General features: G+C 37.1%; 1 protein-coding gene and 1 pseudogene across 1 annotated transcript in view; one reads left to right on the top strand and one right to left on the bottom strand.

Moving 5' to 3' along the window:
• The window catches only part of JMJD1C (jumonji domain containing 1C), a 327,885-nt gene that overhangs the window by 27,909 nt on the left and 284,095 nt on the right, over positions 1 to 15,881 (top strand). The window lies entirely within an intron of this gene.
• Positions 4,640 to 5,066, bottom strand: LOC144312024 (large ribosomal subunit protein eL32 pseudogene; annotated as a pseudogene).

The following is a 15,881-nucleotide window of genomic DNA, read 5'->3' as shown; positions in this document are numbered from 1 at the left end:
TAATTTTTTTAATAATTTATTTTTTATTGGTGTTCAATTTGCCAACATACAGAATAACACCCAGTGCTCATCCCGTCAAGTGCCCCCCTCAGTGCCCTCCAACCAGTTCCCCCCACCCCCCACCCTCCTCCCCTTCCACCACCCCTAGTTCGTTTCCCAGTTAGGAGTCTTCCATGTTCTGTCTCCCTTTCTGATATTTCCTACCCATTTCTTCTCCCTTCCCTTCTATTCCCTTTCACTATTATTTATATTCCCCAAATGAATGACACCATATAATGTTTGTCCTTCTCCGACTGACTTACTTCACTCAGTATAATACCCTCCAGTTCCATCCACGTCGAAGCAAATGATGGGTATTTGTCATTTCTAATGGCTGAGTAATATTCCATTGTATACATATACCAAATCTTCTTTATCCATTCGTCTTTCAGTGGACTCCGAGGCTCCTGCCACTGTTTGGCTATTGTGGACATTGCTGCTAGAAACATCAGGGTGCAGGTGTCCCGGCATTTCACTACATCTGTACCTTTGGGGTAAATCCCCAGCAGTGCAATTGCTGGGTTGTAAGGCAGATCTATTTTTAACTCTTTGAGGAACCTCCACACAGTTTTCCAGAGTGGCTGCACCAGTTCACATTCCCACCAACAGTGCAAGAGGGTTCCCTTTTCTCTGCATCCTCTCCAACATTTGTGGTTTCCTGCCTTGTTAATTTTCCCCATTCTCCCTGGTGTGAAGTGGTATCTCATTGTGATTTTGATTTGTATTTTACCTTGAAAAGAATCTTAGATTTAGTACCTTCTAAGAGTAAGTATAGGGAGAAAGAGCTAGAAAGTGTGACAGTTTTATAACTTTATTTTTTTTTTAAGATTTATTTATTTTAGCGTGCATGCACGTGTGCAGCATGTACAAGTGGGAGGAAGGGCAGAGGGAGAGGAGAGAATCCCCAAGGGGACTCCCAAAGAGGGGCAAGGTCTCATGAACCATGAGATCATGGCCTGAACCGAGGATGCTTAACCAACTGAGCCATCCAGGTGCCCCAGTTTTTTAACTTTAAAATAAAAGCACACAATTAACATCAGTATCTTTGGTTCAGTCTTTTTCAGTGAATCACTTCTTTGTCTTCTGCAACATCTTTGTAAGTAGTGTAAAACTTGTACAATTAAATTTCATGCTTTCTGATTTTTATAACTAAAATGTTATAAACTATTCATAACATCCTATAAGGTAGCATTGAAGTGAGCTGGTAATATGGGCTCATGTGTTCTGATGAAGGTACAGTGTCCAAGCAGGTCCAAGAGCCAAGACCTGAGTTCAGACTCTGACCCTACCTCTTATTAACTGAGAATCTTGGGCAAGTTACTCAGTTTTTTGCCTTTTCACCCTCATGCATAAAATGGGAATTATGAAATCTGTCTCATAGGAGTATAATGATTCTTATGTGCTAGAATTCTAAAGTGCTATCCAGGGGGGAAAGTGTTATTTATTTTTAAAATACATTATGTTAACTAGGTTGGTAGTTCTTTACCAAATCACCTTTGATGGTTAAATATTTACTTGTGGACATAAATTATATGTCTGGCCTTTCAGGGGTTATTTCTATTTAACCCTAGTTAAACCTAAAATATGACTAATTAATGCTACTCTACTTAATAGGAATATTTTAAATGGTCTTAAGTACAGGAATGACTACTAAATGTTAAGTAGTAAAGTTCATTGAGTGATAGCATTAAAATAGGTAAAAATGATTTATAAATGTCACAAAACATTTTAAATACAGAGTGCAGACTTTCACTTAAATGATTCTATTTAACAGTTGTTTTCTGAGGTATTTTAACCTGCATCCTTCAATCTTACATCTATTTATTAATTTGCTTTTCAAAAACTGTCATAAACTATATTTCAGGAGTTTGAATTTATAAATTTCAGTGAACAGGGCTTGAGGTACTTGAGGGCTTGAGATTTAACCCTGAATTATTTATTTATTTTCTTGAGACAGAGTGCGTGTGCAAGTGTGCATGAGCGAGTACAAGGGGGACAGGGAGAGGGACAAACAGACTCCCTGCTGAGCAGAGAGCCTGATGTGGGGCTTGATTCCAGGACCCTGGAATCATGACCCTGGCTGAAGGCAGATGCCCAGGCTGAGCCACCCAGGCACCCCTGAATTTGTTTTTAGTGGATTTGATTTTTCCATTTTTTTCTTAGTGTTTGCATGTGTAGCCTGCCTTCCAGCTCTGGCTGAATTGCTGTTTTTCCATGATACATTTGCTATTGAGACTAATCTAAATTTAAGTCTTTTTCAGTTAACATGAAGGCCAAAATTGACATTAATACATTGGTATTTAATCAGTCTTGCCTGTAGATTTTACACAAGTTTAAAAGTCCTTTTGTGTACTGTAGTGCCTGCGTAGCACAGTCGAGTGAGCCTGGGACTTTTGGATTTGGCTCAGATTAGGGTTGTGGGATCGAGCCCCAAGCTTCATGTGCTGTGCTCTGAGTCTGCTTAAAACTCTCTCTTCCTCTCTTTTAGCCCTTTCCCCCCAATGCCTCTGTAGTGTATGCTTGTGATATTTTTATCTCAGAGACCATATAACTTTCCTGTCTCTCTCTCTCTCTCACTCTCACTCTCCTTCCCCCTCTCTTCACCGTGTGCCTTCTAATCCCAATATTGACAACATACTTTAAAGGTCACTAAGCAATGTAGCTCATTGATTAAAAGGGATGATTTTAAAGTGAATGACACAATGTGAATTCTGCCCTCACCACTCTGACTGTGATCTTTAGGCATGTACTTTCCAATCTAGGGGGTGATAAGGCCTGTCTTAGGGTCTTCTCAGAATTAAATTAGCTGTTGTTTATAATGTGTTTATTATAGGGTCTGATGCAAAATGTTACTATTTTTTTTTATTATTGCTAAACTGAGTGACAATTTTATACCATTACTTGATTGCCTAGTTTCCTTGACTAGTTTGTGGACTTGAGAAAAGGAAGAAGGTATAGTTGTTCTATATATCTGCCACTCTTCCTATCTTGGTATTTTGTATGTAAAGATATCTTTCTTCAGTTGAGCTATTTGTTTCAGCTGCTTGAGACCTGAAGGTCCAGGAGGTAGTAATTTTTATTCTTTAAAGATTTTACTGGGGATCCCTGGGTGGCTCAGCGGTTTGGCGCCTGCCTTTGGCCCAGGGCGCGATCCTGGAGCCCCGGGATCGAGTCCCACATCGGGCTCCTGGCATGGAGCCTGCTTCTCCCTCACTCTGCCTCTCTCTCTCTCTCTCTCTCTCTGTCTATCATAAATAAATAAATATTAAAAAAAAAGATTTTACTTACTCATTTGAGAGAGAGAGATCACAAGCAGTGGGGAGGGGTATAGGGAGAAGCTGACTCCCTGCTGAGCAGGGAGCCTGACTTGGGGATTGATTGAAGGACCCTGGACCTGTGCCATGACCTGTGCCGAAGGCAGACACCCAACCAACTGAACCACCCAGGTGCCCCAGGAGGTAGTAATTTTTATAGTTTTGTTTAGACACAAATTAGAATTTTGCATGCTAGGGGATCTTGTGGAAAGGAATGAGTCACTCGTCTAGTGGAGATGAGAACTTTACCTAGAGAATGTGGTGACTTTCTGCTCTTTTTTCCAACAAGTGCATAGGCAAAATTAGGTGCCATCATTTTATCTCCAAATTTGGGGATTTGCAAATGTCTGGAAGATGACCTTTATGTACCTTAAAGCCCGCTATACTCAGTACATATTTATTAACTGATCTCTTTCCAAGAGTAAGAACGATTTTCTGTACCTTTGTACAGGACCACGCAGAGTGATTGGTTGTTTTGATATTTAACAGGTTTTAGGGTTGCTTTGTTTTTCTGAAGGCCTCAGTTTTTTGAATCCATATCATCTGAAGGTTACAGTTAGAATCATTTTTTAAAAATTTCTCTAAGCTTTTATTCTGAGGTTTTTCTAAAATATGCTACTTTCTTACCTCTTTCCTAGGTACTTTTTAGTTAGGTTGTTATTCCAGTGCTGTTCTCTCAGTTTACAAAGAAAACTTGTACAACTTTGGAGTAGAAAATTGACTTATTTCTTTTATAGTGATTTATCGTTTTTAAACCATTTAGAGACTTAAAAATGAGAACTTTGTTAAAGTATAATTCACATACCACATAATTTACTCAATTAAAGCATATGATTCTGTGGTTTTTAGTGTATTCACAGAGCTGTACAGCTGTCATCACAATCAGTTTTAAAACATCCAAACTAAAAAAACAAAATCCAAATCATCTCCCAAAGGAACTCTATACATGTTAGCAGTCACTTTCCATTCACATAAATGGAATTATATAATATGTAGGGTTTTTTTTAACCGACTTTTTTCACTTACCAAAATGTTTTTGAAGTTCATCATTTGTAGCATGTATCAGTACTTTATTCATTTTTATTGATGAATAAAATCCTTTTGTAAGGCTATATACAACATTTTATTTAATCCATTTATGAGTTGATGGGCATCTAATTGTTTCCAATTTGGAGTCATTATGAATAATGCTGCTATGAACATGCAATCTACAGGTTTTTTTATATTTTCATTAGGGAAATTATTATTTTTATAAAGTAAAATAACCAAGTTTTTTTTTTGTAGTTTTATGGTTTTGTTAACAGAAATATGACGTGCACATAAGTCTGTTTGTTTTCTTTGCTGTACAGCCTGGCTTTGGGATTGGTAACTCTGATGGCCAGCTAGGCTGCTCTTTGTACAATGGCCTTGCGGTTCTTGGAGGAGAGATTGTTAGCAAGCTCTGTACAGCAACACTTCAAGCTCCTTGACATTATTGACAAGGAGCTTCCGGAAGCCACTGGGCAGCCTGTCCCATGTTTTCTTGTTGTATCTGTAACCAATGTTGGATATCAAGATCTGGCCTTTGAATCTTCTGTGTACCCTATTGTCACTGCCTTTGGGTTCCTGCCAGTTGCGCTTAATTTTGACAGAATGGTCTGACTGGTGCCAGATGAACTTCCTGGTCCTCTTTTTAACAATCTTGGGCCTCACCAAAGATCTGAGGGCAGCCATTATGCCCAGTAACAGATGGCTACCACCTCCACAGGCAGCGCCAAGGAAGAGTAAAATAACCAAGTTCTAAAGGAAAAGAAGTTGGGTGCTACTTTTAGAAAAATTTTTTGCATATATTTAAAAATTCTCTATCCCTATTATTCCCATATATTAGTTAACTTCTGCTAGGTTTACTGCAATAACAAATAACTTCAAAATCTCAATAGTTAACAATAATAAAGGTTTGTTTCTTATGTTACATGTTAGTTGCAGTTGTCTGGGGCTCTGTTCTGTCTTTTCATTCCAGAATTCAGGCTGAAGGAACAACCTGTATTTGGGATATGCTATTCTTATAACTGAAGGTAAAAGCAACAAAACTAGTGGAAACATGCGTTAAAAGCCTTTGCTCAGATCTGGCAAATGTCACATTTCTGCTCGCAGTATTTGGTTTAGAAAAGTCCTATGGCAAACCTAACAATTGGGAAGGGAAATACAGTCTCACTACAGGTAGTCACATGGCATTATATGGGAATATAGAGCCTTCTTATACATGGAAGGAGGCACCGATAATTGGGAACAGAAATTCAGATTATCACACCTCAGAAGAAAATAATGGAACTTATGGAGGAAAGAAAAGAAAGATGGAGGTGAAGCTGGTGAAACACCATGTCTTTTGAATTCGAGCACTAAGTTTAAGAGATTGCAGACTTTAACCAACAGTTTCTAGAAGTGAGCCAAAGACCCATGCAAGAGGATGAGGGTGGGGGTGAGCGATCTATCAAGTGTGTTACATGTGATGTAATTTATGTAAGAGATGACTTATCAGGGAAAAGACTTACTTCTCTTTCTTCTTAAAACTTCTGGGAGCAATCTTTTGACCAGTCCCATTCCTCTCCTGACAGCTCATCATACTAGAAGCTCATCCTCCTCTCCAGGCACTTTGTTACCCTGTCACTTGGGAAGTTGAACCAGAAAGAAAATTGAACCAAACCTATTTTTATCCTACCTACCCAATTTTTCTGATACCCCTTTCCTGCTATAGCAGGCATCAAAAGAGCTTTTTATTTGATTATCTTCTGGGTGTCATGTACTTTAGACAGTTATTTCCTGACTTGAAAATTCTGAGATGCAGCTCACTGTAGTGAAAGTAGAAAGGGTCTCAAGTCAGGCCAGTCCCACCATAAATACTGTGCTTCCCAGCTCAGCTATCTGTTATTATAGCACTTCTCAAAATGGTCCTGGGACCAACAGCATTAGCGTCACATGGGAAGTTGCTAGAAATTCTCAGGCTCCATGGCTGTGGGCTAGAAGTCTGTCTGAAGTCATTTTGATAAATACTAAAGTTTGAGAACCACTGTATTGTTTTACTCTGTGTCCTCCTCTCCCCATACTTTTAAATCAATTTGTCCTCTTATGCCCTTCCCTCCCTGCTACCAGTATACTTCTCACATCTCAGACCTTGCAGCATTTTTTTTTTTTTTAAGTTTTCATTCTGGAAAATTTGGATATATAGAAAAGTAGAGACAATAAGGAATCCCCTTGTATTCAGTAACTAATTTCAGCAGTTATGAACACATGGCCAGGACTGATTTATTATTTTCACCAACGCCTATCTTGCCTGAGATGATTTTGAAGCAAGTCACACCAATTAATCTGTGAATTTGTCAGTAAATCTCTCTAGGAGATAAGGCCGGCCTTCCTTACCTTCATTCCTCTTCCTTTCTTCCTTCCCTTCATAACCAACGCACCACTCCCCTTCTCTTCCCAAAGAACCAAAACAAAATCAGAATTTCTTGGGTGCCTAGGTGTGTCTCAGTGGTTGAGCATCTGCCTTTGGCTCAGGTCATGATCCCAGGGTCCTGGGATTGAATCCCACATCAGGCTCCCTGTGGAAAGCCTGTTTTTCCTCTGCCTATGTCACTGCCTCTCTCTCTCTCTCTCTCTCTCTCTCTCTGTCTTTCATGAATAACTAAGTAAATAAAATCTTTAAAAGAAAATCAATTTCTTAATCTCATCTAGTCTTCACATTTCCCCAATTATATATATTTTTGCCTTTTAAAAATGTAGTCTATTTTCTTGAATCTGTACAGTATCCTGTCTCTTAAAGTTTTTAATCTCTAAATTTCTCATCTCTTCTGCCCTCATTCCTTTGTACTTTTTGTTGAAGAAATTAGGTTCTTTATTTTGGAGAGTTTCCTTCAGTCTTAATTCTGTTGATTGCATACCCATGGTCATTTAACACATTCCTCTGCTCTTGTGTTACCTATAAATCGGTCGTTGGATTTAGAGGCTTGATCAAATTCAGGTCTGAGGTTTTCTTGGCCCAAGTATCTCAAAGATTGTATGTGTCTTTCCATTAAGAGGCATTTAATGTATGTTAGCAGCCATTGATGGATTACATCCATTAATTCACTAGGTGTTGCAAAATGATATTCTTTTTAAAAGTTATTTCTTCCTTATATTTTATAACTTATTACCCTGGGATAAAATTTAAATATGGAGGATAGATGCTTAAGTATTTCCTTTTACTTATCAATTTTCAAATGAATGAATTGATTCCTTGGGATCCTCCAAAGATTGTAAATGAATTAATCTTAGATTGATATTAATGAATTAATTTAATGAAGATTTAGATTAATATTTTAAAATATTTATGGATTTAGAGATATATTATGTTTTAGCCCATTACTGCATTAATGCTCAAATTGGCCAAAGTTTCTTCAAGTTGTCTATTGTGTCTTCTTGACATGACCCTCGTAGTCTTTTTTTTTTTTTTTTTTATGATAGTCACACAGAGAGAGAGAGAGAGAGAGAAAGGCAGAGACACAGGCAGAGGGAGAAGCAGGCTCCATGCACCGGGAGCCCGATGTGGGATTCGATCCCAGGTCTCCAGGATCGCGCCCTGGGCCAAAGGCAGGCGCCAAACCGCTGCGCCACCCAGAGATCCCACCCTCGTAGTCTTTGATTTCTTTTTTTGCTGCAGGATATCCCAGGATCATCTTGTAAATGTGTTGACACAGACCAGGAAATAGGCTTTTGCTTAAAGAACATTGATACTTAGAGACCACAATCTGGGTGTTAGGAGTACTCATTACTATTTGTTTTTTTAGTGAACAGATTTAGGAAATACATTTTTGTTGTTGTTTTTAATGCATAGGCCCTATGTTTCATACTGGACAAATAGATCCTTGTCATTGTTAATAATAACTAGACATGATGTTACAAATGCTAAAAAATGTTTGGTTTTTGGTGTGGAAGCATGTAAGAGGGTTGCTTCACATAAAGGAAAGGGGGGTGTCAAGGAAGACTTCCTCCAGTGACAACACTTGATCTTAGCTTTGAGGAATAAAGTAAAGCAGAGATAGTTTCAAGAGTCTATTTATTTAGGTCATACATTTTATATGCTTCTGTTTTCCCACCAGTGACCTGACCAAGATGAGACTCATTTTGCTTCACTGGAAATTTGACATTTTGTCTGTCTTCAGGTTTTCTCTTTGAGTAATTATATGGTAATACTGTAAGAAATATCACTGTGTGTATATTATTGTGCATTTGTTTTGTGGTGGGACAAGAGTCTTAGAAGGGAAGTTACAGAGTTCAAGAATATGTACATTTTAACCTTTGTTATAGAGACTGCCAAATCACCATCAGAAAAAGTTATAGCAGTTTATAGCTTCTACCAACAGGACAGTAGTGCCTATTTCTTCACACCTATGATCGTGAAATCTTAAAACTCAATTTTTTCAATTATTTAGTATCAGTTGTTATGATTCCTTCCCAGAATATCAAAGGAAGTTCATTTTAATATGTTTGCTTCTTTTTTTCTTAAAGATTTATTTATTTTGGGGTATGGGGAGAGAGTACAAGAGCGAGTAGGGGTGGGGGAAAGGCAGAAGGAGAGAGAATCTCCAGCAGATTCTGTGCTGAGCAAGGCTCAATCCCACGACCCTGAGATCATGACCTTAGCCAAAACTAAAGAGTTGGTTGGTTAACCAACTGCACCATCCAGATACCCTTGTTTGCTTGTACAAAATGAATATATGATTTTTAATTTACAGTATTTTCAGTACTTCTGGAACCTAGAAACTTATTTTATAATGGATCTTTCTAATACTTTACTATGTATTAATAACTTCATGTTTTGTAAGTAACTCAAAGTCAGGATACCTAGATATTATATACCCTTGTTTCTCACCAGCTGCAGGAAGAGAAGGCTTCCTGATTTCTCACTCTATTTTTTTGTTTGTTTTGTTTTGGTTTGGTTTTTGGAATATGATCTGGAGGTTTGGGTTAGAAAGAAACACTTTTTTAACTTTAATTTTTATATTTTTAATTTTTTAGAAGATTTTATTTATTTGAGATACAGTGAGCGAGCAAGAGATGGAGCATGAGTAGGGGGAGGGGCAGAAGGAGAGGGAGAAGCAGATTCCCTGCTGAGCAGGGAGCCCAACATGGGGCTCGATTCTTGGACTCTAGGATCATGACCTAAGTTGCTTCAGACGCTTAACTGACTGAGCCACCCAGGTGCCCTGGAAAGAAAACATTCTTAAAGTATTTTGAGAACCTTCTAATTTTACCAGCCTGTTTCTACCTTTATATGATTTTACTACCTCAGTTTCTGGTGGCCATTTGTGTGGTCTGTGAAAATGGCTAACCCATAAATTAATTTACACGTGAAAGCAAAACATTTGTGCTTTCTCTTTTAGGTGCTATTGAATTTATTATCTTAATATTATCTGTACTTTGAGAAATTATATGTTTTGTTTGTCTACTTAAAAATGGCCTATGATTCATACATATGTCTCAATCCATATTTTAATAGTTCTGTGTTTAAATTTTTCTGCTATAAATACATAATTTCATTAGGTCTCCATACCCAGCGAATTTTTTAGAATTAGGAATGATATTAAGAAAAAGAAGATCAGGAAAAAGATAAACAAAAGAGAAAGAAATTGAAGAAATCCAGATGATTTAAGATCATATTTTTTCCCCTTTAAATAGAAAGCTAACACTTTTTCATCTGACATTTCTCTTAAAGATGCAGCTGTTATCTAGACTTATATTTTAGTCAGAGCTTCACAGCTAAAATAAAGTGAAGACTTTAATATTGTGGTTTTTCAGACTGTGGTAGGTTATTTGGGTTATTTTCAATTGCCTTGATCATCACCCCCTGCCCAACTTCATTTTGGATTTCCTACCTTGAGCTTGATATATAAAAGTATGATTTGTTTTCTTTTTCTTACACTTTTAATGATTATAAATTAGCTTTTTAAAAATGATCTTTTAAGTCTTTATTATATATTAGAAGTTTTCTTCTCATTAATTTTGTCATACTTGTTCATGTCAGAAGAAGCCTTTTTTTTTTTTTAGAAGAAGCCTTTTTATTTGGAGATTTAGCTTGCCTTTCAAAGAAAAAGTGATAATTATTCTGTGTTATTTAAAAATAAATTCTCTATAAGGGCAAGGAATTTCTGCTAGATTGGATTTTCTTTTTCTTTTTTAGTTTAGAATGAATTATCTTTTGTGGTGACAAATAACTGTTTCTGAGGCTGGCAAGAAAACTCCCTCTTGGGACTCTCATAGAAGTGTTGTGGCAGCTATCTGATCCAGCTGCTTAGAAAGTGCTCTGAAAGTTGCCTTATTTGTCTGGAAAGAGTCTGGAGCCCAAATTTGGCTTTTTCCCCTGAGGAGTGTTGTAGCTCTAAGCCAATATGGGAACAACCATGAAAGATTCTGTGGTTACAGTGTGAAATAGAGTAGTACCAAGACATAAATTTAAAGTTGTACTCCAAAGCAAATTTTCAGACACAGTAACGAAGGGGCTCCTTAAGGTAGGCTTGCACAGTATTTATATTCATATTCACCTTCTTAGGAGACCAAGAGAAAGGAGAGGAAAGGAAAGGAAGCCTCTCCTTTTCTTATTCTTTCCTGTTTATTCTAAACAGTCCACAACCACACTGATTGCTGTATATGAGAGTCACTGTGTAAGAAAAGGAGGGTCAAGAGTATTGGTGCAGATTACTTCTTACTAAAAAATAAAACTGTAGATCTTTGTATAATATTTTAGTGAATACTAGTGACCTTATATTAAAATACTATATATCAGGGATGCCTGGGTGGCTCAGCGCTTAAGGGTCTACCTCTGGCCCACGGCGTGATTCTGGAGTCCCTGGATCGAGTCCCACATCTGGCTCCCTGCATGGACCTGCTTCTCTCTCTGCGTCTCTCATGAATAAATAAATAAAATCTTAAAAAAATATATTTTAAAGTATACTATGAAATTATTTTTAATCAGATTAAACAGAGAAAAGGGTCAGTAATTTAAAATAATTGGGTGTGGGGAAGAAAGGTATTGATAAGAAGAACTATAATAATAAAACAAGATGAGAAAGGCAAGAGGAAAGAAGGAAGTAGAGGAGTTAAAAAAGAAAAATTCCAGTTTTCTCCATCTAATGAGTTGGTTCCTCCCTGCCAACTTTGGGGTTGTCCTGTGGAGAGGCCCATACACTAAGTTGTGTGACTTTTGGGCAAAGTAACTTAATAGTTCAGTATCTCAGTCTTGTTATTTCTAAGGTTGGTACACTTTATCTGTAATTTCTCTGTAGAGTACCTGGCAGATGATGCGTGCTCAGTAAATGTTAGCTATTATTACTATCACTATTGTTGTTGTTATCAGTACCTTCTGTATTCATGTACTCAACCAAAATGTTTATGAAGCTACTATCCCAGAAATTGGTGATTAAACAAGATGAGGTCCTTCCCCAAATGAAGTTTCCATTCTTGTTAATAAGACAAATATGAGCTAGTAAATAAGCAATTATAGGTTATGCTTAGTGCTATGAAGGGAATAAAGGGGGTGAGAAAGGAAGAGTAACTGGGGAGGTCACTTTAGGTGAGGGTATCTGATAAGACCTTCTTGAAGAGGTGGCATTTTAGCTGAAGCTTGAAGATTGACAGCCCATCAGGTCGAGAGCCTGGGAAAGTGCATTCCAATAAAGGGAGCATCAATGCAAGGCTCAAGAGTTGGAGGCAGCTTGGCCCATTTGAGGGATAGTCGTGGAAAAGGAGGGAACAGTGGTCTGAGAGGGCCTAGGGCCCTGTCTGGCTGTTTTCCTCAGCAGACTCCTGCTCAGTGCATCTGAGAAAACCTTCAGTGCTACCTGAGACCCCAGGGGAAGATCACCTCGGTGTGCATGTGCACTGGACCTAGGGATGGAGGACCTCTGAAACTCTCTCTTCCTCAGATTGGTCAGGAAACCAGTCATTTATTAAAAACTCTAAAATTTTAATTCCATACACTTTTTTAAAAATTTATTTATTTATTTATTTATTTATTTATTTATTTATTTATTTATTTATTTTAGAGAGAGCACAGCATTAGGGGTAGAGAGAGGAGAGAGAATCTCAAGCAGGTTCTGCGCTGAATGCAAAGCCCTGCATGGAGCTCCATTCCATGACCCTGAGATCATCATGACCTGAGCCGAAACCAAGAGTAGAATGCTTAACCTACTGTGCCACCCAGGTGTCCTTCAGGTCCAAACTTTGTTAAACTCAACCAGTTATTACTGGTTGTTTCAGAAAAGACATGGTTTGTCTTTAGTTTTTTTCAGTTTAATTTTTGTTCTTTTTGGTTGTTCTGTCCATGGTTTCTCATAATTACAGTTTTAAGCTTATTAATAGTTTTTAAATAACTTTTATTTACAATTACATTTTAGGATAATGGACATTAAGGAGGGCACTTGATATAATGAGCACTGGGTGTTGTATACAACTGATGAATCACTAAACTCTGTCTCAAACTAATATATGTTAATTGATTTAAAAAGTCTAAAATAAAAATATTAAAAAAATAAAATTATATTTTTGACAAGGCATATTATGTAAAAACTGAAAAACAAAATAGAATAGAAAGAAAAGGGAAAATCAGTGAGATGGAGACATAAAAAATAAATAAAAGACGATATAAAAATTTTTTGCACCAAACAGTAAAATGTGTTTCTCCTTGTCTACTGTGAGTCACTTGTTACCTGTTTTTGGGAATTTCTTCCAGAGGAATAGTTAAGAAAAGTAGTTGAGCAAATTGTTTTTTCAGTACTTTAGGCAGTTTTGTTCATCTAAATTTTTATCTTTTGTGTTATTATTAAATGTTTTTAAAAATTACTTTTGAGGGGTACCTGGCTGGCTCAGTTCATGATTACAGAGTCCCAGAATTGAGCTCTGTGTCTGGCTCACTGCTGAGTGGCGAGTCTGCTTCTCCTTCTGCCCCTCAACCTGTTTGTGTTCTCTCTCAAATCAAAAAATCTTTTAAAAAATCACTTTTGAAACTAGGACATTAGAATTTTTTTTTTTAAGATTTTGTTTATTTATTCATGAGAGACACACAGAGAGAGGCAGAGACAAAGGCAGAGGGAGAAGCAAGCTCCATGCAGGGAACCCGACATGAGACTCGATCCCGGGTCTCCAGGATCAGGCCCTGGGCTGAAGGCAGCGCTAAACTGCTGAGCCACCCGGGCTGCCCTGAAACCAGGACATTAAAAGCACTTTGGAAAATTGGTTTTATTTAATCAGTTTTGTATTTAACTTTAATCTTAGGAGAGAATCCCAGGTTTCAGGTAAAAAGAAAATGAGACCAATATATTTATTTGTCTGTTACTGACTTTTCTGTTGCGTAGGATGTCTTTATATGGTAAGGTAGGCTTATAATTAGGGATTTTTTTTATGGTTTTGTGTTGGTTATATTCTTTGTATGAGGTTTATATCCTTTTTTGTTGTTAACTTTTATCTTTTTTATCCTTTTTTTTTTTTTTTTTTTTGAGATTTTATTTATTTGTCCATGAGAGACAGAGAGATAGGCAGAGGGGAGAAGCAGGCTCCCCAGAGGGAGCCTGATATGGGATTCGATTCCAGGATCCCGGGATCAGAACCCGAGCCAAAGGCAGACATTCAACTACTGAGCCACCCAGGTGCCTTTTTTTTTTTTTTTTTATCTTTTTGATCACTCTAACATAATCATGATCCTTGGCCTAAAGAGAATGACCAGGTTGAATTCAGTCCCCAAAGTTGCATGTAAGTAATCTTTAAACTGTTTTGTGGAATGCTCAAAATATATTTTACTATAAAAGTCAGGCGTCTTTTGTCATATTTAATATAGAATATACTGCAAATTATCTAGATGCTTTTAAAATGGTAGGGGAGTTTGACTATTTCATTATATTTGGTAGCCTAGTTTATTTAGCAGAGAGCCATAAAGAAGTGTATTACCAAAAAAATTCAGCCTGCTTCTAGAGGAAAAAAAATGTTTATTCTAATTATAAGTATTAGCTTATCTTTTTCCAGTCCTCCTTTGATTTACATGGTTAAGTTTTGATAAATTCTTTAAGATGTTATTCTTTTGGGAAACACTAATGGCTTCTTGATCATCATCACCTTGCCTAACTGAAAATTTGGCTTTCAGTTCTTCTTATGCTTTTTTTTCAGGGTCATAAGGCATAGTGTCAAATCCTCAATGCCCAGTGCTGTTTCCAGAACATTCTTCATGTTCCTCTTGTGGCAAACCCTGGTTCTTGAGGTTCATGTCCCCCAGGCATACTGCTTCCTCCTTCATTCCAGTTGTGAATCTCCATTCCCTGATGAATAAAGTTCATTCACTTCTTGCCTTCTATTCTTGCCACCACTTTGTCTTTGTGTGGCATATCCAACAACATAGTTTCTCATTTCCTTGACCTCATCTCTAGCAACTTTTATTTCTGCTTTATTTCTTCCACTTTGTTTGTAAGGACAAATGGTAGTCCTGTAAGTTACCTTGAATCTTCCAGCTCTAAAATCATGAATTTGATCCCACACTGATCACAGCCTTCTATCCTTCTCATTCTCTTATTCAGTTATTTCCACTACATCTTTATTTTCTTTTATTTTTAAGGAATTGAATATGATATACCTTCCATCTATCTGTCAGGTTCCTCACACATAGTTTTTTGCAGCAACTACAATTTTTTTTTTTATTGAAGCACACTATACACACAGAAAAGAGTATATATGTTAAATATGTATCTCAATGAATTTTCACAACTGAACACACTCATATAAGCAGTGCCTAGAGTAAGAAACAGCATGTTACCAATGCTCTAAAGCCCCCTCGACCTCCCCTAAAACACCCAATCCACTTTCTCAGCTTCCCACAACATAAACTATTTTATAGCATAACTGTAATGTATCTTTAGTTATCAAATGATGGGAAAAGAATAGTTAATCCCAACTTATTCACGTAAAGTAGGTTATATAAAACTCTTTTCCTATTTTCTCTGTTTACTGCTGTCCTAATTAAATGGTTGTGATCACCTCCGAGAATGTGTTCCTACTGTAGTGTTAGTATTGCCTTTAAATACAGGACAGCTGTGTTTTTTGTGTTTTTTTTTTTTTTTTTTTTTTAAGATTCACTTTCAACCCATTTTGAAAAGAAGCTGGGCTTAATGGCTTTTCATGGAAATGTTAGGATAGTTACCTCTTTTTTTTCTAATGTGCATTTTATATTTTCTTTTAGGCACCATAGTTCTTTCCCGAAGCCTTAATTTGAGGTAGCTTTAGAACATTATTGCTTAAAATGCCATTTAAAAATGCTGTTTTCTTGGCTCTAAGGAGGATGCACCTGGACTACTCTTCTGGTCTGATGGATCCCCACTTTGTGGTTTGAAAGCAGGGCATACTAGGAGGGCCTTCTGTCCATTTAAAGAAATGTTCATGTATATGAATTCATGCTCTGACTATAGAGTACTAAGATTATCAAATAAATGTATGCAAACATACAAACCCATTTCCAGCACTCTCTTTAAAAAAGAA

Source organism: Canis aureus, chromosome 4 (assembly GCF_053574225.1).
Source record: "Canis aureus isolate CA01 chromosome 4, VMU_Caureus_v.1.0, whole genome shotgun sequence".
Classification (NCBI taxonomy): Eukaryota; Metazoa; Chordata; class Mammalia; order Carnivora; family Canidae; genus Canis; species Canis aureus.
This window is presented reverse-complemented; position numbering and strand designations above follow the sequence as displayed.